General features: G+C 38.8%; 24 non-coding genes across 24 annotated transcripts; all 24 read right to left on the bottom strand.

The window, feature by feature from the left end:
• Positions 1-123: 123 nt before the first annotated feature.
• On the bottom strand, positions 124-212 carry Trnay-gua (transfer RNA tyrosine (anticodon GUA)). Its single transcript is given in 2 exon segments — positions 124-159; positions 176-212. It is a non-coding gene; the product is annotated as a tRNA-Tyr (tRNA).
• Positions 213-931: 719 nt separating this feature from the next.
• Positions 932-1,020, bottom strand: Trnay-gua (transfer RNA tyrosine (anticodon GUA)). The gene is given in 2 exon segments: positions 932-967; positions 984-1,020. It is a non-coding gene; the product is annotated as a tRNA-Tyr (tRNA).
• A 180-nt stretch (positions 1,021-1,200) lies between these two features.
• Positions 1,201-1,289, bottom strand: Trnay-gua (transfer RNA tyrosine (anticodon GUA)). Its single transcript is given in 2 exon segments — positions 1,201-1,236; positions 1,253-1,289. It is a non-coding gene; the product is annotated as a tRNA-Tyr (tRNA).
• A 449-nt stretch (positions 1,290-1,738) lies between these two features.
• On the bottom strand, positions 1,739-1,827 carry Trnay-gua (transfer RNA tyrosine (anticodon GUA)). Its single transcript is given in 2 exon segments — positions 1,739-1,774; positions 1,791-1,827. It is a non-coding gene; the product is annotated as a tRNA-Tyr (tRNA).
• Positions 1,828-2,007: 180 nt separating this feature from the next.
• Trnay-gua (transfer RNA tyrosine (anticodon GUA)) lies at positions 2,008-2,096 on the bottom strand. Its single transcript is given in 2 exon segments — positions 2,008-2,043; positions 2,060-2,096. It is a non-coding gene; the product is annotated as a tRNA-Tyr (tRNA).
• A 449-nt stretch (positions 2,097-2,545) lies between these two features.
• Trnay-gua (transfer RNA tyrosine (anticodon GUA)) lies at positions 2,546-2,634 on the bottom strand. Its single transcript is given in 2 exon segments — positions 2,546-2,581; positions 2,598-2,634. It is a non-coding gene; the product is annotated as a tRNA-Tyr (tRNA).
• Positions 2,635-3,352: 718 nt separating this feature from the next.
• Trnay-aua (transfer RNA tyrosine (anticodon AUA)) lies at positions 3,353-3,441 on the bottom strand. Its single transcript is given in 2 exon segments — positions 3,353-3,388; positions 3,405-3,441. It is a non-coding gene; the product is annotated as a tRNA-Tyr (tRNA).
• A 180-nt stretch (positions 3,442-3,621) lies between these two features.
• On the bottom strand, positions 3,622-3,710 carry Trnay-gua (transfer RNA tyrosine (anticodon GUA)). The gene is given in 2 exon segments: positions 3,622-3,657; positions 3,674-3,710. It is a non-coding gene; the product is annotated as a tRNA-Tyr (tRNA).
• A 719-nt stretch (positions 3,711-4,429) lies between these two features.
• Positions 4,430-4,518, bottom strand: Trnay-gua (transfer RNA tyrosine (anticodon GUA)). The gene is given in 2 exon segments: positions 4,430-4,465; positions 4,482-4,518. It is a non-coding gene; the product is annotated as a tRNA-Tyr (tRNA).
• A 180-nt stretch (positions 4,519-4,698) lies between these two features.
• Positions 4,699-4,787, bottom strand: Trnay-gua (transfer RNA tyrosine (anticodon GUA)). Its single transcript is given in 2 exon segments — positions 4,699-4,734; positions 4,751-4,787. It is a non-coding gene; the product is annotated as a tRNA-Tyr (tRNA).
• A 449-nt stretch (positions 4,788-5,236) lies between these two features.
• Trnay-gua (transfer RNA tyrosine (anticodon GUA)) lies at positions 5,237-5,325 on the bottom strand. The gene is given in 2 exon segments: positions 5,237-5,272; positions 5,289-5,325. It is a non-coding gene; the product is annotated as a tRNA-Tyr (tRNA).
• A 180-nt stretch (positions 5,326-5,505) lies between these two features.
• Trnay-gua (transfer RNA tyrosine (anticodon GUA)) lies at positions 5,506-5,594 on the bottom strand. The gene is given in 2 exon segments: positions 5,506-5,541; positions 5,558-5,594. It is a non-coding gene; the product is annotated as a tRNA-Tyr (tRNA).
• A 449-nt stretch (positions 5,595-6,043) lies between these two features.
• Positions 6,044-6,132, bottom strand: Trnay-gua (transfer RNA tyrosine (anticodon GUA)). Its single transcript is given in 2 exon segments — positions 6,044-6,079; positions 6,096-6,132. It is a non-coding gene; the product is annotated as a tRNA-Tyr (tRNA).
• A 2,554-nt stretch (positions 6,133-8,686) lies between these two features.
• On the bottom strand, positions 8,687-8,775 carry Trnay-gua (transfer RNA tyrosine (anticodon GUA)). Its single transcript is given in 2 exon segments — positions 8,687-8,722; positions 8,739-8,775. It is a non-coding gene; the product is annotated as a tRNA-Tyr (tRNA).
• Positions 8,776-9,224: 449 nt separating this feature from the next.
• Trnay-gua (transfer RNA tyrosine (anticodon GUA)) lies at positions 9,225-9,313 on the bottom strand. Its single transcript is given in 2 exon segments — positions 9,225-9,260; positions 9,277-9,313. It is a non-coding gene; the product is annotated as a tRNA-Tyr (tRNA).
• A 1,524-nt stretch (positions 9,314-10,837) lies between these two features.
• On the bottom strand, positions 10,838-10,926 carry Trnay-gua (transfer RNA tyrosine (anticodon GUA)). Its single transcript is given in 2 exon segments — positions 10,838-10,873; positions 10,890-10,926. It is a non-coding gene; the product is annotated as a tRNA-Tyr (tRNA).
• A 717-nt stretch (positions 10,927-11,643) lies between these two features.
• On the bottom strand, positions 11,644-11,732 carry Trnay-gua (transfer RNA tyrosine (anticodon GUA)). The gene is given in 2 exon segments: positions 11,644-11,679; positions 11,696-11,732. It is a non-coding gene; the product is annotated as a tRNA-Tyr (tRNA).
• A 438-nt stretch (positions 11,733-12,170) lies between these two features.
• Positions 12,171-12,259, bottom strand: Trnay-gua (transfer RNA tyrosine (anticodon GUA)). Its single transcript is given in 2 exon segments — positions 12,171-12,206; positions 12,223-12,259. It is a non-coding gene; the product is annotated as a tRNA-Tyr (tRNA).
• Positions 12,260-12,439: 180 nt separating this feature from the next.
• On the bottom strand, positions 12,440-12,528 carry Trnay-gua (transfer RNA tyrosine (anticodon GUA)). The gene is given in 2 exon segments: positions 12,440-12,475; positions 12,492-12,528. It is a non-coding gene; the product is annotated as a tRNA-Tyr (tRNA).
• Positions 12,529-12,708: 180 nt separating this feature from the next.
• Trnay-gua (transfer RNA tyrosine (anticodon GUA)) lies at positions 12,709-12,797 on the bottom strand. Its single transcript is given in 2 exon segments — positions 12,709-12,744; positions 12,761-12,797. It is a non-coding gene; the product is annotated as a tRNA-Tyr (tRNA).
• A 449-nt stretch (positions 12,798-13,246) lies between these two features.
• On the bottom strand, positions 13,247-13,335 carry Trnay-gua (transfer RNA tyrosine (anticodon GUA)). Its single transcript is given in 2 exon segments — positions 13,247-13,282; positions 13,299-13,335. It is a non-coding gene; the product is annotated as a tRNA-Tyr (tRNA).
• Positions 13,336-13,515: 180 nt separating this feature from the next.
• Trnay-gua (transfer RNA tyrosine (anticodon GUA)) lies at positions 13,516-13,604 on the bottom strand. The gene is given in 2 exon segments: positions 13,516-13,551; positions 13,568-13,604. It is a non-coding gene; the product is annotated as a tRNA-Tyr (tRNA).
• A 449-nt stretch (positions 13,605-14,053) lies between these two features.
• On the bottom strand, positions 14,054-14,142 carry Trnay-gua (transfer RNA tyrosine (anticodon GUA)). The gene is given in 2 exon segments: positions 14,054-14,089; positions 14,106-14,142. It is a non-coding gene; the product is annotated as a tRNA-Tyr (tRNA).
• A 180-nt stretch (positions 14,143-14,322) lies between these two features.
• Trnay-gua (transfer RNA tyrosine (anticodon GUA)) lies at positions 14,323-14,411 on the bottom strand. The gene is given in 2 exon segments: positions 14,323-14,358; positions 14,375-14,411. It is a non-coding gene; the product is annotated as a tRNA-Tyr (tRNA).
• Positions 14,412-14,623: the final 212 nt, after the last annotated feature.

Here is a 14,623-nt window from a genome sequence, read left to right on the forward strand (position 1 = left end):
AGGATGTTCAACAAAACAAAATGCTAACTATAATATTTCCAACAATTACTTATTCGAAAAAGAGCTGGGAATCTAGCAAATCGAACGAAACTACACTTTTAAATTCCAATCAAAATAACATCTTCCGTCGAGCCGGAGTCGAACCAGCGACCTATGGATATCGTCTTTAGGGCATCTACAGTCCACCGCTCTGCCAACTGAGCTATCGACGGATGCGAAGGCTTTGCTGATTTCATTTTTTCAGATTGAAGTTCAGTTAAAGGAGTAGAAGGATGTTCAACAAAACAAAATGCTAACTATAATATTTCCCACAATTACTTATTCGAAAAAGAGCTGGGAATCTAGCAAATCGAACGAAACTACACTTTTAAATTCCAATCAAAATAACATCTTCCGTCGAGCCGGAGTCGAACCAGCGACCAATGGATATCGTCTTTAGGGCATCTACAGTCCACCGCTCTGCCAACTGAGCTTTCGACGGATGCGAAAGGTTTTGCTGATTTCATTTTTTCAGATTGAAGTTCAGTTAAAGGAGTAGAAGGATGTTCAACAAAACAAAATGCTAACTATAATATTTCCAACAATTACTTTTTCGAAAGAGAGCTGGGAATCTAGAAAATCGAACGAAACTACACTTTTAAATTCCAATCAAAATAACACATCCCGTCGAGCCGGAGTCGAACCAGCGACCTATGGATATCGTCTTTAGAGCATCTACAGTCCACCGCTATGCCAACTGAGCTGTCGACGGATGCGAAGGTTTTGCTGATTTCATTTTTTTAGATTGAAGTTCAGTTAAAGGAGTAGAAGGATGTTCAACAAAACAAAATGCTAACTATAATATTTCCAACAATTACTTATTCGAAAAAGAGCTGGGAATCTAGCAAATCGAACGAAACTACACTTTTAAATTCCAATCAAAATAACATCTTCCGTCGAGCCGGAGTCGAACCAGCGACCTATGGATATCGTCTTTAGGGCATCTACAGTCCACCGCTCTGCCAACTGAGCTATCGACGGATGCGAAGGCTTTGCTGATTTCATTTTTTCAGATTGAAGTTCAGTTAAAGGAGTAGAAGGATGTTCAACAAAACAAAATGCTAACTATAATATTTCCAACAATTACTTATTCGAAAAAGAGCTGGGAATCTAGCAAATCGAAAGAAACTACACTTTTAAATTCCAATCAAAATAACACCTTCCGTCGAGCCGGAGTCGAACCAGCGACCTATGGATATCGTCTTTAGGGCATCTACAGTCCACCGCTCTGCCAACTGAGCTATCGACGGATGCGAAGGTTTTGCTGATTTCATTTTTTCAGATTGAAGTTCAGTTAAAGGAGTAGAAGGATGTTCAACAAAACAAAATGCTAACTATAATATTTCCAACAATTACTTATTCGAAAAAGAGCTGGGAATCTAGCAAATCGAACGAAACTACACTTTTAAATTCCAATCAAAATAACACATTCCGTCGAGCCGGAGTCGAACCAGCGACCGATGGATATCGTCTTTAGAGCATCTACAGTCCACCGCTATGCCAACTGAGCTGTCGACGGATGCGAAGGTTTTGCTGATTTCATTTTTTTAGATTGAAGTTCAGTTAAAGGAGTAGAAGGATGTTCAACAAAACAAAATGCTAACTATAATATTTCCAACAATTACTTATTCGAAAAAGAGCTGGGAATCTAGCAAATCGAACGAAACTACACTTTTAAATTCCAATCAAAATAACATCGTCCGTCGAGCCGGAGTCGAACCAGCGACCTATGGATATCGTCTTTAGGGCATCTACAGTCCACCGCTCTGCCAACTGAGCTATCGACGGATGCGAAGGTTTTGCTGATTTCATTTTTTCAGATTGAAGTTCAGTTAAAGGAGTAGAAGGATGTTCAACAAAACAAAATGCTAACTATAATATTTCCCACAATTACTTATTCGAAAAAGAGCTGGGAATCTAGCAAATCGAAAGAAACTACACTTTTAAATTCCAATCAAAATAACATCTTCCGTCGAGCCGGAGTCGAACCAGCGACCTATGGATATCGTCTTTAGGGCATCTACAGTCCACCACTCTGCCAACTGAGCTATCGACGGATGCGAAGGTTTTGCTGATTTCATTTTTCCAGATTGAAGTTCAGTTAAAGGAGTAGAAGGATGTTCAACAAAACAAAATGCTAACTATAATATTTCCAACAATTACTTTTTCGAAAGAGAGCTGGGAATCTAGAAAATCGAACGAAACTACACTTTTAAATTCCAATCAAAATAACACATTCCGTCGAGCCGGAGTCGAACCAGCGACCTATGGATATCGTCTTTAGAGCATCTACAGTCCACCGCTATGCCAACTGAGCTGTCGACGGATGCGAAGGTTTTGCTGATTTCATTTTTTTAGATTGAAGTTCAGTTAAAGGAGTAGAAGGATGTTCAACAAAACAAAATGCTAACTATAATATTTCCAACAATTACGTATTCGAAAAAGAGCTGGGAATCTAGCAAATCGAACGAAACTACACTTTTAAATTCCAATCAAAATAACATCTTCCGTCGAGCCGGAGTCGAACCAGCGACCTATGGATATCGTCTTTAGGGCATCTACAGTCCACCGCTCTGCCAACTGAGCTATCGACGGATGCGAAGGCTTTGCTGATTTCATTTTTTCAGATTGAAGTTCAGTTAAAGGAGTAGAAGGATGTTCAACAAAACAAAATGCTAACTATAATATTTCCCACAATTACTTATTCGAAAAAGAGCTGGGAATCTAGCAAATCGAAAGAAACTACACTTTTAAATTCCAATCAAAATAACATCTTCCGTCGAGCCGGAGTCGAACCAGCGACCTATGGATATCGTCTTTAGGACATCTACAGTCCACCGCTCTGGCAACTGAGCTAACAACATTTGCGAAGGTGTTGCTGATTTCATTTTTTCATATTGAAGTTCAGTTAAAGGAGGAGAAGGATGTTCAACAAAACAAAATGCTAACTATAATATTTCCAACAATTACTTATTCGAAAAAGAGCTGGGAATCCAGCAAATCGAAAAAAACTACACTTTTAAATTCCAATCAAAATAACATCTTCCGTCGAGCCGGAGTCGAACCAGCGACCTATGGATATCGTCTTTAGGGCATCTACAGTCCACCGCTCTGCCAACTGAGCTAACAACATTTGCGAAGGTGTTGCTGATTTCATTTTTTCATATTGAAGTTCAGTTAAAAGAGGAGAAGGATGTTCAACAAAACAAAATGCTAACTATAATATTTCCAACAATTACTTATTCGAAAAAGAGCTGGGAATCTAGCTAATCGAACGATACTATACTTTTAAATTCCAATCAAAATAACATCTTCCGTCGAGCCGGAGTCGAGCCAGCGACCTATGGATATCGTGTTTAGGGCATCTATAGTCCACCGCTCTGCCAACTGAGCTATCGACGGATGCGAAGGTTTTGCTGATTTCATTTTTTCAGATTGAAGTTCAGTTAAAGGAGTAGAAGGATGTTCAACAAAACAAAATGCTAACTATAATATTTCCAACAATTACTTATTCGAAAAAGAGCTGGGAATCTAGCAAATCGAACGAAACTACACTTTTAAATTCCAATCAAAATAACATCTTCCGTCGAGCCGGAGTCGAACCAGCGACCTATGGATATCGTCTTTAGGGCATCTACAGTCCACCGCTCTGCCAACTGAGCTATCGACGGATGCGAAGGCTTTGCTGATTTCATTTTTTCAGATTGAAGTTCAGTTAAAGGAGTAGAAGGATGTTCAACAAAACAAAATGCTAACTATAATATTTCCCACAATTACTTATTCGAAAAAGAGCTGGGAATCTAGCAAATCGAACGAAACTACACTTTTAAATTCCAATCAAAATAACATCTTCCGTCGAGCCGGAGTCGAACCAGCGACCAATGGATATCGTCTTTAGGGCATCTACAGTCCACCGCTCTGCCAACTGAGCTTTCGACGGATGCGAAAGGTTTTGCTGATTTCATTTTTTCAGATTGAAGTTCAGTTAAAGGAGTAGAAGGATGTTCAACAAAACAAAATGCTAACTATAATATTTCCAACAATTACTTTTTCGAAAGAGAGCTGGGAATCTAGAAAATCGAACGAAACTACACTTTTAAATTCCAATCAAAATAACACATCCCGTCGAGCCGGAGTCGAACCAGCGACCTATGGATATCGTCTTTAGAGCATCTACAGTCCACCGCTATGCCAACTGAGCTGTCGACGGATGCGAAGGTTTTGCTGATTTCATTTTTTTAGATTGAAGTTCAGTTAAAGGAGTAGAAGGATGTTCAACAAAACAAAATGCTAACTATAATATTTCCAACAATTACTTATTCGAAAAAGAGCTGGGAATCTAGCAAATCGAACGAAACTACACTTTTAAATTCCAATCAAAATAACATCTTCCGTCGAGCCGGAGTCGAACCAGCGACCTATGGATATCGTCTTTAGGGCATCTACAGTCCACCGCTCTGCCAACTGAGCTATCGACGGATGCGAAGGCTTTGCTGATTTCATTTTTTCAGATTGAAGTTCAGTTAAAGGAGTAGAAGGATGTTCAACAAAACAAAATGCTAACTATAATATTTCCAACAATTACTTATTCGAAAAAGAGCTGGGAATCTAGCAAATCGAAAGAAACTACACTTTTAAATTCCAATCAAAATAACACCTTCCGTCGAGCCGGAGTCGAACCAGCGACCTATGGATATCGTCTTTAGGGCATCTACAGTCCACCGCTCTGCCAACTGAGCTATCGACGGATGCGAAGGTTTTGCTGATTTCATTTTTTCAGATTGAAGTTCAGTTAAAGGAGTAGAAGGATGTTCAACAAAACAAAATGCTAACTATAATATTTCCAACAATTACTTATTCGAAAAAGAGCTGGGAATCTAGCAAATCGAACGAAACTACACTTTTAAATTCCAATCAAAATAACACATTCCGTCGAGCCGGAGTCGAACCAGCGACCGATGGATATCGTCTTTAGAGCATCTACAGTCCACCGCTATGCCAACTGAGCTGTCGACGGATGCGAAGGTTTTGCTGATTTCATTTTTTTAGATTGAAGTTCAGTTAAAGGAGTAGAAGGATGTTCAACAAAACAAAATGCTAACTATAATATTTCCAACAATTACTTATTCGAAAAAGAGCTGGGAATCTAGCAAATCGAACGAAACTACACTTTTAAATTCCAATCAAAATAACATCGTCCGTCGAGCCGGAGTCGAACCAGCGACCTATGGATATCGTCTTTAGGGCATCTACAGTCCACCGCTCTGCCAACTGAGCTATCGACGGATGCGAAGGTTTTGCTGATTTCATTTTTTCAGATTGAAGTTCAGTTAAAGGAGTAGAAGGATGTTCAACAAAACAAAATGCTAACTATAATATTTCCCACAATTACTTATTCGAAAAAGAGCTGGGAATCTAGCAAATCGAAAGAAACTACACTTTTAAATTCCAATCAAAATAACATCTTCCGTCGAGCCGGAGTCGAACCAGCGACCTATGGATATCGTCTTTAGGGCATCTACAGTCCACCACTCTGCCAACTGAGCTATCGACGGATGCGAAGGTTTTGCTGATTTCATTTTTCCAGATTGAAGTTCAGTTAAAGGAGTAGAAGGATGTTCAACAAAACAAAATGCTAACTATAATATTTCCAACAATTACTTTTTCGAAAGAGAGCTGGGAATCTAGAAAATCGAACGAAACTACACTTTTAAATTCCAATCAAAATAACACATTCCGTCGAGCCGGAGTCGAACCAGCGACCTATGGATATCGTCTTTAGAGCATCTACAGTCCACCGCTATGCCAACTGAGCTGTCGACGGATGCGAAGGTTTTGCTGATTTCATTTTTTTAGATTGAAGTTCAGTTAAAGGAGTAGAAGGATGTTCAACAAAACAAAATGCTAACTATAATATTTCCAACAATTACGTATTCGAAAAAGAGCTGGGAATCTAGCAAATCGAACGAAACTACACTTTTAAATTCCAATCAAAATAACATCTTCCGTCGAGCCGGAGTCGAACCAGCGACCTATGGATATCGTCTTTAGGGCATCTACAGTCCACCGCTCTGCCAACTGAGCTATCGACGGATGCGAAGGCTTTGCTGATTTCATTTTTTCAGATTGAAGTTCAGTTAAAGGAGTAGAAGGATGTTCAACAAAACAAAATGCTAACTATAATATTTCCCACAATTACTTATTCGAAAAAGAGCTGGGAATCTAGCAAATCGAAAGAAACTACACTTTTAAATTCCAATCAAAATAACATCTTCCGTCGAGCCGGAGTCGAACCAGCGACCTATGGATATCGTCTTTAGGACATCTACAGTCCACCGCTCTGGCAACTGAGCTAACAACATTTGCGAAGGTGTTGCTGATTTCATTTTTTCATATTGAAGTTCATTTAAAGGAGGAGAAGGATGTTCAACAAAACAAAATGCTAACTATAATATTTCCAACAATTACTTATTCGAAAAAGAGCTGGGAATCCAGCAAATCGAACGAAACTACACTTTTAAATTCCAATCAAAATAACATCTTCCGTCGAGCTGGAGTCGAGCCAGCGACCTATGGATATCGTCTTTAGGGCATCTACAGTCCACCGCTCTGCCAACTGAGCTATCGACGGATGCGAAGGTTTTGCTGATTTCATTTTTTCAGATTGAAGTTCAGTTAAAGGAGTAGAAGGATGTTCAACAAAACAAAATGCTAACTATAATATTTCCAACAATTACTTATTCGAAAAAGAGCTGGGAATCTAGCAAATCGGAAGAAACTACACTTTTAAATTCCAATCAAAATAACACTTTCCGTCGAGCCGGAGTCGAACCAGCGACCTATGGATATCGTCTTTAGGGCATCTACAGTCCACCGCTCTGCCAACTGATCTATCGACGGATGCGAAGGTTTCGCTGATTTCATTTTTTCTGATTGAAGTTCAGTTAAAGGAGTAGAAGGATGTTGAACAAAACAAAATGCTGACTATAATATTTCCAACAATTACTTATTCGAAAAAGAGCTGGGAATCTAGCAAATCGAACGAAACTACACTTTTAAATTCCAATCAAAATAACATCTTCCGTCGAGCCAGCGACCTATGGATATCGTCTTTTGAGCACCTACAGTCCACCGCTCTGCCAACTGAGCTATCGACGGATGCGAAGGTTTTGCTGATTTCATTTTTTCTGATTGAAGTTCAGTTAAAGGAGTAGAAGGATGTTCAACAAAACAAAATGCTAACTATAATATTTCCAACATTTACTTATTTGAAAGAGAGCTGGGAATTTAGCAAATCGAACGAAACTACACTTTTAAATTCAAATCAAAATAACATCTTCCGTCGAGCCAGCGACCTATGGATATCGTCTTTAGGGCATATACAGTCACCGCTCTGCCAACTGATCTAACAACATATGCGAAGATTTGCTAATTTCATTTTTTCTGATTGAAGTTCAGTTAAAGGAGTAGAAGGATGTTCAACAAAACAAAATGCTAACTATAATATTTCCAACATTTACTTATTCGAAAGAGAGCTGGGAATCTAGCAAATCGAAAGAAACTACACTTTTAAATTCAAATCAAAATAACATCTTCCGTCGAGCTGGAGTCGAGCCAGCGACCTATGGATATCGTCTTTAGGGCATCTACAGTCCACCGCTCTGCCAACTGAGCTATCGACGGATGCGAAGGTTTTGCTGATTTCATTTTTTCAGATTGAAGTTCAGTTAAAGGAGTAGAAGGATGTTCAACAAAACAAAATGCTAACTATAATATTTCCAACAATTACTTATTCGAAAAAGAGCTGGGAATCTAGCAAATCGGAAGAAACTACACTTTTAAATTCCAATCAAAATAACACTTTCCGTCGAGCCGGAGTCGAACCAGCGACCTATGGATATCGTCTTTAGGGCATCTACAGTGCACCGCTCTGCCAACTGATCTATCGACGGATGCGAAGGTTTCGCTGATTTCATTTTTTCTGATTGAAGTTCAGTTAAAGGAGTAGAAGGATGTTGAACAAAACAAAATGCTGACTATAATATTTCCAACAATTACTTATTCGAAAAAGAGCTGGGAATCTAGCAAATCGAACGAAACTACACTTTTAAATTCCAATCAAAATAACATCTTCCGTCGAGCCAGCGACCTATGGATATCGTCTTTTGAGCACCTACAGTCCACCGCTCTGCCAACTGAGCTATCGACGGATGCGAAGGTTTTGCTGATTTCATTTTTTCTGATTGAAGTTCAGTTAAAGGAGTAGAAGGATGTTCAACAAAACAAAATGCTAACTATAATATTTCCAACATTTACTTATTCGAAAGAGAGCTGGGAATTTAGCAAATCGAACGAAACTACACTTTTAAATTCAAATCAAAATAACATCTTCCGTCGAGCCAGCGACCTATGGATATCGTCTTTAGGGCATCTACAGTCACCGCTCTGCCAACTGATCTAACAACATATGCGAAGGTTTTGCTAATTTCATTTTTTCTGATTGAAGTTCAGTTAAAGGAGTAGAAGGATGTTCAACAAAACAAAATGCTAACTATAATATTTCCAACATTTACTTATTCGAAAGAGAGCTGGGAATCTAGCAAATCGAAAGAAACTACACTTTTAAATTCAAATCAAAATAACATCTTCCGTCGAGCCGGAGTCGAACCAGCGACCTATGGATATCGTCTTTAGGGCATCTACAGTCCACCGCTCTGCCAACTGAGCTATCGACGGATGCGAAGGTTTTGCTGATTTCATTTTTTCAGATTGAAGTTTAGTTAAAGGAGGAGAAGGATGTTCAACAAAACAAAATGCTAACTATTATATTTCCAACAATTACTTATTCGAAAAAGAGCTGGGAATCTAGCAAATCGGAAGAAACTACACTTTTAAATTCCAATCAAAATAACACTTTCCGTCGAGCCGGAGTCGAGCCAGCGACCTATGGATATCGTCTTTAGGGCACCTACAGTCCACCGCTCTGCCAACTGAGCTATCGACGGATGCGAAGGTTTTGCTGATTTCATTTTTTCAGATTGAAGTTCAGTTAAAGAAGTAGAAGGATGTTCAACAAAACAAAATGCTAACTATAATATTTCCAACAATTACTTATTCGAAAATGAGCTGGGAATCTAGCAAATCAAAAGAAAATACAATTTTAAATTCCAATCAAAATAACACTTTCCGTCGAGCCGGAGTCGAACCAGCGACCTATGGATATCGTCTTTAGAGCATCTACAGTCCACCGCTCTGCCAACTGAGCTATCGACGGAAGCGAAGGTTTTGCTGATTTCATTTTTTCAGATTGAAGTTCAGTTAAAGGAGTAGAAGGATGTTGAAGAAAACAAAATGCTAACTATAATATTTCCAACAATTACTTATTCGAAAAAAAGCTGGGAATCTAGCAAATCGAACGAAACTACATTTTTAAATTCCAATCGAAATAACACATTCCGTCGAGCCGGAGTCGAACCAGCGACCTATGGATATCGTCTTTAGAGCATCTACAGTCCACCGCTATGCCAACTGAGCTGTCGACGGATGCGAAGGTTTTGCTGATTTCATTTTTTTAGATTGAAGTTCAGTTAAAGGAGTAGAAGGATGTTGAAGAAAACAAAATTTTAACTATAATATTTCCAACAATTACTTTTTCGAAAAAGAGCTGGGAATCTAGCAAATCGAACGAAACTACACTTTTAAATTCCAATCAAAATAACATCTTCCGTCGAGCCGGAGTCAAACCAGCGACCTATGGATATCGTCTTTAGGGCATCTACAGTCCACCGCGCTGCCAACTGAGCTATCGACGGATGCGCTGGTTTTGCTGATTTCATTTTTTCAGATTGAAGTTCAGTTAAAGGAGGAGAAGGATGTTCAAAAAAACAAAATGCTAACTATTATATTTCCAACAATTACTTATTCGAAAAAGAGCTGAGAATCTAGCAAATCGGAAGAAACTACACTTTTAAATTCCAATCAAAATAACACTTTCCGTCGAGCCGGAGTCGAACCAGCGACCTATGGATATCGTCTTTAGGGCATCTACAGTCCACCTTTCTGGCAACTGAGCTAACAACATTTCGAAGGTGTTGCTGATTTCATTTTTTCATATTGAAGTTCAGTTAAAGGAAGAGAAGGATGTTCAACAAAACAAAATGCTAACTATAATATTTCCAACAATTATTTATTCGAAAAAGAGCTAGGAATCTAGCAAATCGAACGAAACAACACTTTTAAATTCCAATCAAAATAACATCTTCCGTCGAGCCGGAGTCGAACCAGCGACCTATGGATATCGTCTTTAGGGCATCTACAGTCCACCGCTCTCCCAACTGATCTATCGACGGATGCGAAGGATTCGCTGATTTCATTTTTTCTCATTGAAGTTCAGTTAAAGGAGTAGAAGGATGTTCAACAAAACAAAATGCTAACTATAATATTTCCAACAATTACTTATTCGAAAAAGAGCTGGGAATCTAGCAAATCGAACGAAACTACACTTTTAAATTCCAATCAAAATAACATCTTCCGTCGAGCCGGAGTCGAGCCAGCGACCTATGGATATCGTCTTTAGGGCACCTACAGTCCACCGCTCTGCCAACTGAGCTATCGACGGATGCGAAAGTTTTGCTGATTTCATTTTTTCAGATTGAAGTTCAGTTAAAGAAGTAGAAGGATGTTCAACAAAACAAAATGCTAACTATAATATTTCCAACAATTACTTATTCGAAAATGAGCTGGGAATCTAGCAAATCAAAAGAAAATACAATTTTAAATTCCAATCAAAATAACACTTTCCGTCGAGCCGGAGTCGAACCAGCGACCTATGGATATCGTCTTTAGAGCATCTACAGTCCACCGCTCTGCCAACTGAGCTATCGACGGAAGCGAAGGTTTTGCTGATTTTATTTTTTCAGATTGAAGTTCAGTTAAAGGAGTAGAAGGATGTTGAAGAAAACAAAATGCTAACTATAATATTTCCAACAATTACTTATTCGAAAAAAAGCTGGGAATCTAGCAAATCGAACGAAACTACACTTTTAAATTCCAATCGAAATAACACATTCCGTCGAGCCGAGTCGAACCAGAGACCTATGGATATCGTCTTTAGAGCATCTACAGTCCACCGCTATGCCAACTGAGCTGTCGACGGATGCGAAGGTTTTGCTGATTTCATTTTTTTAGATTGAAGTTCAGTTAAAGGAGTAGAAGGATGTTGAAGAAAATAAAATGCTAACTATAATATTTCCAACAATTACTTATTCGAAAAAGAGCTGGGAATCTAGCAAATCGAACGAAACTACACTTTTAAATTCCAATCAAAATAACATCTTCCGTCGAGCCGGAGTCAAACCAGCGACCTATGGATATCGTCTTTAGGGCATCTACAGTCCACCGCGCTGCCAACTGAGCTATCGACGGATGCGCTGGTTTTGCTGATTTCATTTTTTCAGATTGAAGTTCAGTTAAAGGAGTAGAAGGATGTTCAACAAAACAAAATGCTAACTATAAAATTTCCAACAATTACTTATTCGAAAAAGAGCTGGGAATCTAGCAAATCGATCGAAACTACACTTTTAAATTCCAATCAAAATAACATCTTCCGTCGAGCCGGAGTCGAACCAGCGACCTATGGATATCGTCTTTAGGGCAGCTACAGTCCACCGCTCTGCCAACTGAGCTATCGACGGATGCGAGGGTTTTGCTGATTTCATTTTTTCTGATTGAAGTTCAGTTAAAGGAGTAGAAGGATGTTCAACAAAACAAAATGCTAACTATAATATTTCCAACATTTACTTATTCGAAAGAGAGCTGGGAATTTAGCAAATCGAACGAAACTACACTTTTAAATTCAAATCAAAATAACATCTTCCGTCGAGCCAGCGACCTATGGATATCGTCTTTAGGGCATCTACAGTCCACCGCTCTGGCAACTGAGCTAACAACATTTGCGAAGGTGTTACTGATTTCATTTTTTCATATTGAAGTTCAGTTAAAGGAGGAGAAGGATGTTCAACAAAACAAAATGCTAACTATAATATTTCCAACAATTATTTTTTCGAAAAAGAGCTAGGAATCTAGCAAATCGAACGAAACAACACTTTTAATTTCCAATCAAAATAACATCTTCCGTCGAGCCGGAGTCGAACCAGCGACCTATGGATATCGTCTTTAGGGCATCTACAGTCCACCGCTTTGCCAACTGAGCTATCGACGGATGCGAAGGTTTTGCTGATTTCATTTTTTCAGATTGAAGTTCAGTTAAAGAAGTAGAAGGATGTTCAACAAAACAAAATGCTAACTATAATATTTCCAACAATTACTTATTCGAAAAAGACCTAGGAATCTAGCAAATCGAACGAAACAACACTTTTAAATTCCAATCAAAATAACAACTTCCGTCGAGCCGGAGTCGAACCAGCAACCTATGGATATCGTCTTTACGGCAGCTACAGTCCACCGCTCTGCCAACTGAGCTATCGACGGATGCGAAGGTTTTGCTAATTTCATTTTTTCAGATTGAAGTTCAGTTAAAGGAGTGGAAGGATGTTCATTAAAACAGAATGCTAACTATAATATTTCCAACAATTACTTATTCGAAAAAGAGCTGGGAATCTAGCAAATCGAACGAAACTGCACTTTTAAATTCCCATCAAAATAACATCTTCCGTCGAGCCGGAGTCGAACCAGCGACCTATGGATATCGTCTTTAGGGCATCTACAGTCCACCGCTCTGCCAACTGAGCTATCGACGGATGCGAATGTTATGCTGATTTCATTTTTTCATATTGAAGTTCAGTTAAAGGAGGAGAAGGATGTTCAACAAAACAAAATGCTAACTATAGTATTTCCAACAATTAGTTATTCGAAAAAGAGCTGGGAATCTAGCAAATCGAACGAAACTACACTTTTAAATTCCAATCAAAATAACATCTTCCGTCGAGCCGGAGTCGAACCAGCGACCTATGTATATCTTACTTTAGAGCATCTACAGTCCACCGCTCTGCAAACTGAGTTATCGACGGATGCGAAGGTTTTGCTGATTTCATTTTTCCAGATTGAAGTTCAGTTAAAGGAGTAGAAGGATGTTAAACAAAAAAAATGCTAACTATAATATTTCCAACAATTACTTATTCGAAAAAGAGCTGGGAATCTAGCAAATCGAACGAAACTACACTTTTAAATTCCAATCAAAATAACATCTTCCGTCGAGCCGGAGTCGAACCAGCGACCTATGGATATCGTCTTTAGGGCATCTACAGTCCACCGCTTTGCCAACTGAGCTATCGACGGATGCGAAGGTTTTGCTGATTTCATTTTTTCAGATTGAAGTTCAGTTAAAGAAGTAGAAGGATGTTCAACAAAACAAAATGCTAACTATAATATTTCCAACAATTACTTATTCGAAAAAGACCTAGGAATCTAGCAAATCGAACGAAACAACACTTTTAAATTCCAATCAAAATAACAACTTCCGTCGAGCCGGAGTCGAACCAGCAACCTATGGATATCGTCTTTACGGCAGCTACAGTCCACCGCTCTGCCAACTGAGCTATCGACGGATGCGAAGGTTTTGCTAATTTCATTTTTTCAGATTGAAGTTCAGTTAAAGGAGTGGAAGGATGTTCATTAAAACAGAATGCTAACTATAATATTTCCAACAATTACTTATTCGAAAAAGAGCTGGGAATCTAGCAAATCGAACGAAACTACACTTTTAAATTCCAATCAAAATAACACATTCCGTCGAGCCGGAGTCGAACCAGCGACCTATGGATATCGTCTTTAGAGCATCTACAGTCCACCGCTATGCCAACTGAGCTGTCGACGGATGCGAAGGTTTTGCTGATTTCATTTTTTTAGATTGAAGTTCAGTTAAAGGAGTAGACGGATGTTCAACAAAACAAAATGCTAACTATAATATTTCCAACAATTACTTATTCGAAAAAGAGCTGGGAATCTAGCAAATCGAACGAAACTGCACTTTTAAATTCCAATCAAAATAACATCTTCCGTCGAGCCGGAGTCGAACCAGCGACCTATGGATATCGTCTTTAGGGCATCTACAGTCCACCGCTCTGCCAACTGAGCTATCGACGGATGCGAATGTTATGCTGATTTCATTTTTTCATATTGAAGTTCAGTTAAAGGAGGAGAAGGATGTTCAACAAAACAAAATGCTAACTATAATATTTCCAACAATTACTTATTCGAAAAAGACCTAGGAATCTAGCAAATCGAACGAAACAACACTTTTAAATTCCAATCAAAATAACAACTTCCGTCGAGCCGGAGTCGAACCAGCAACCTATGGATATCGTCTTTACGGCAGCTACAGTCCACCGCTCTGCCAACTGAGCTATCGACGGATGCGAAGGTTTTGCTAATTTCATTTTTTCAGATTGAAGTTCAGTTAAAGGAGTGGAAGGATGTTCATTAAAACAGAATGCTAACTATAATATTTCCAACAATTACTTATTCGAAAAAGAGCTGGGAATCTAGCAAATCGAACGAAACTACACTTTTAAATTCCAATCAAAATAACACATTCCGTCGAGCCGGAGTCGAACCAGCGACCTAT

This window comes from Argiope bruennichi, chromosome 9, assembly GCF_947563725.1.
Source record: "Argiope bruennichi chromosome 9, qqArgBrue1.1, whole genome shotgun sequence".
NCBI lineage: Eukaryota > Metazoa > Arthropoda > Arachnida > Araneae > Araneidae > Argiope > Argiope bruennichi.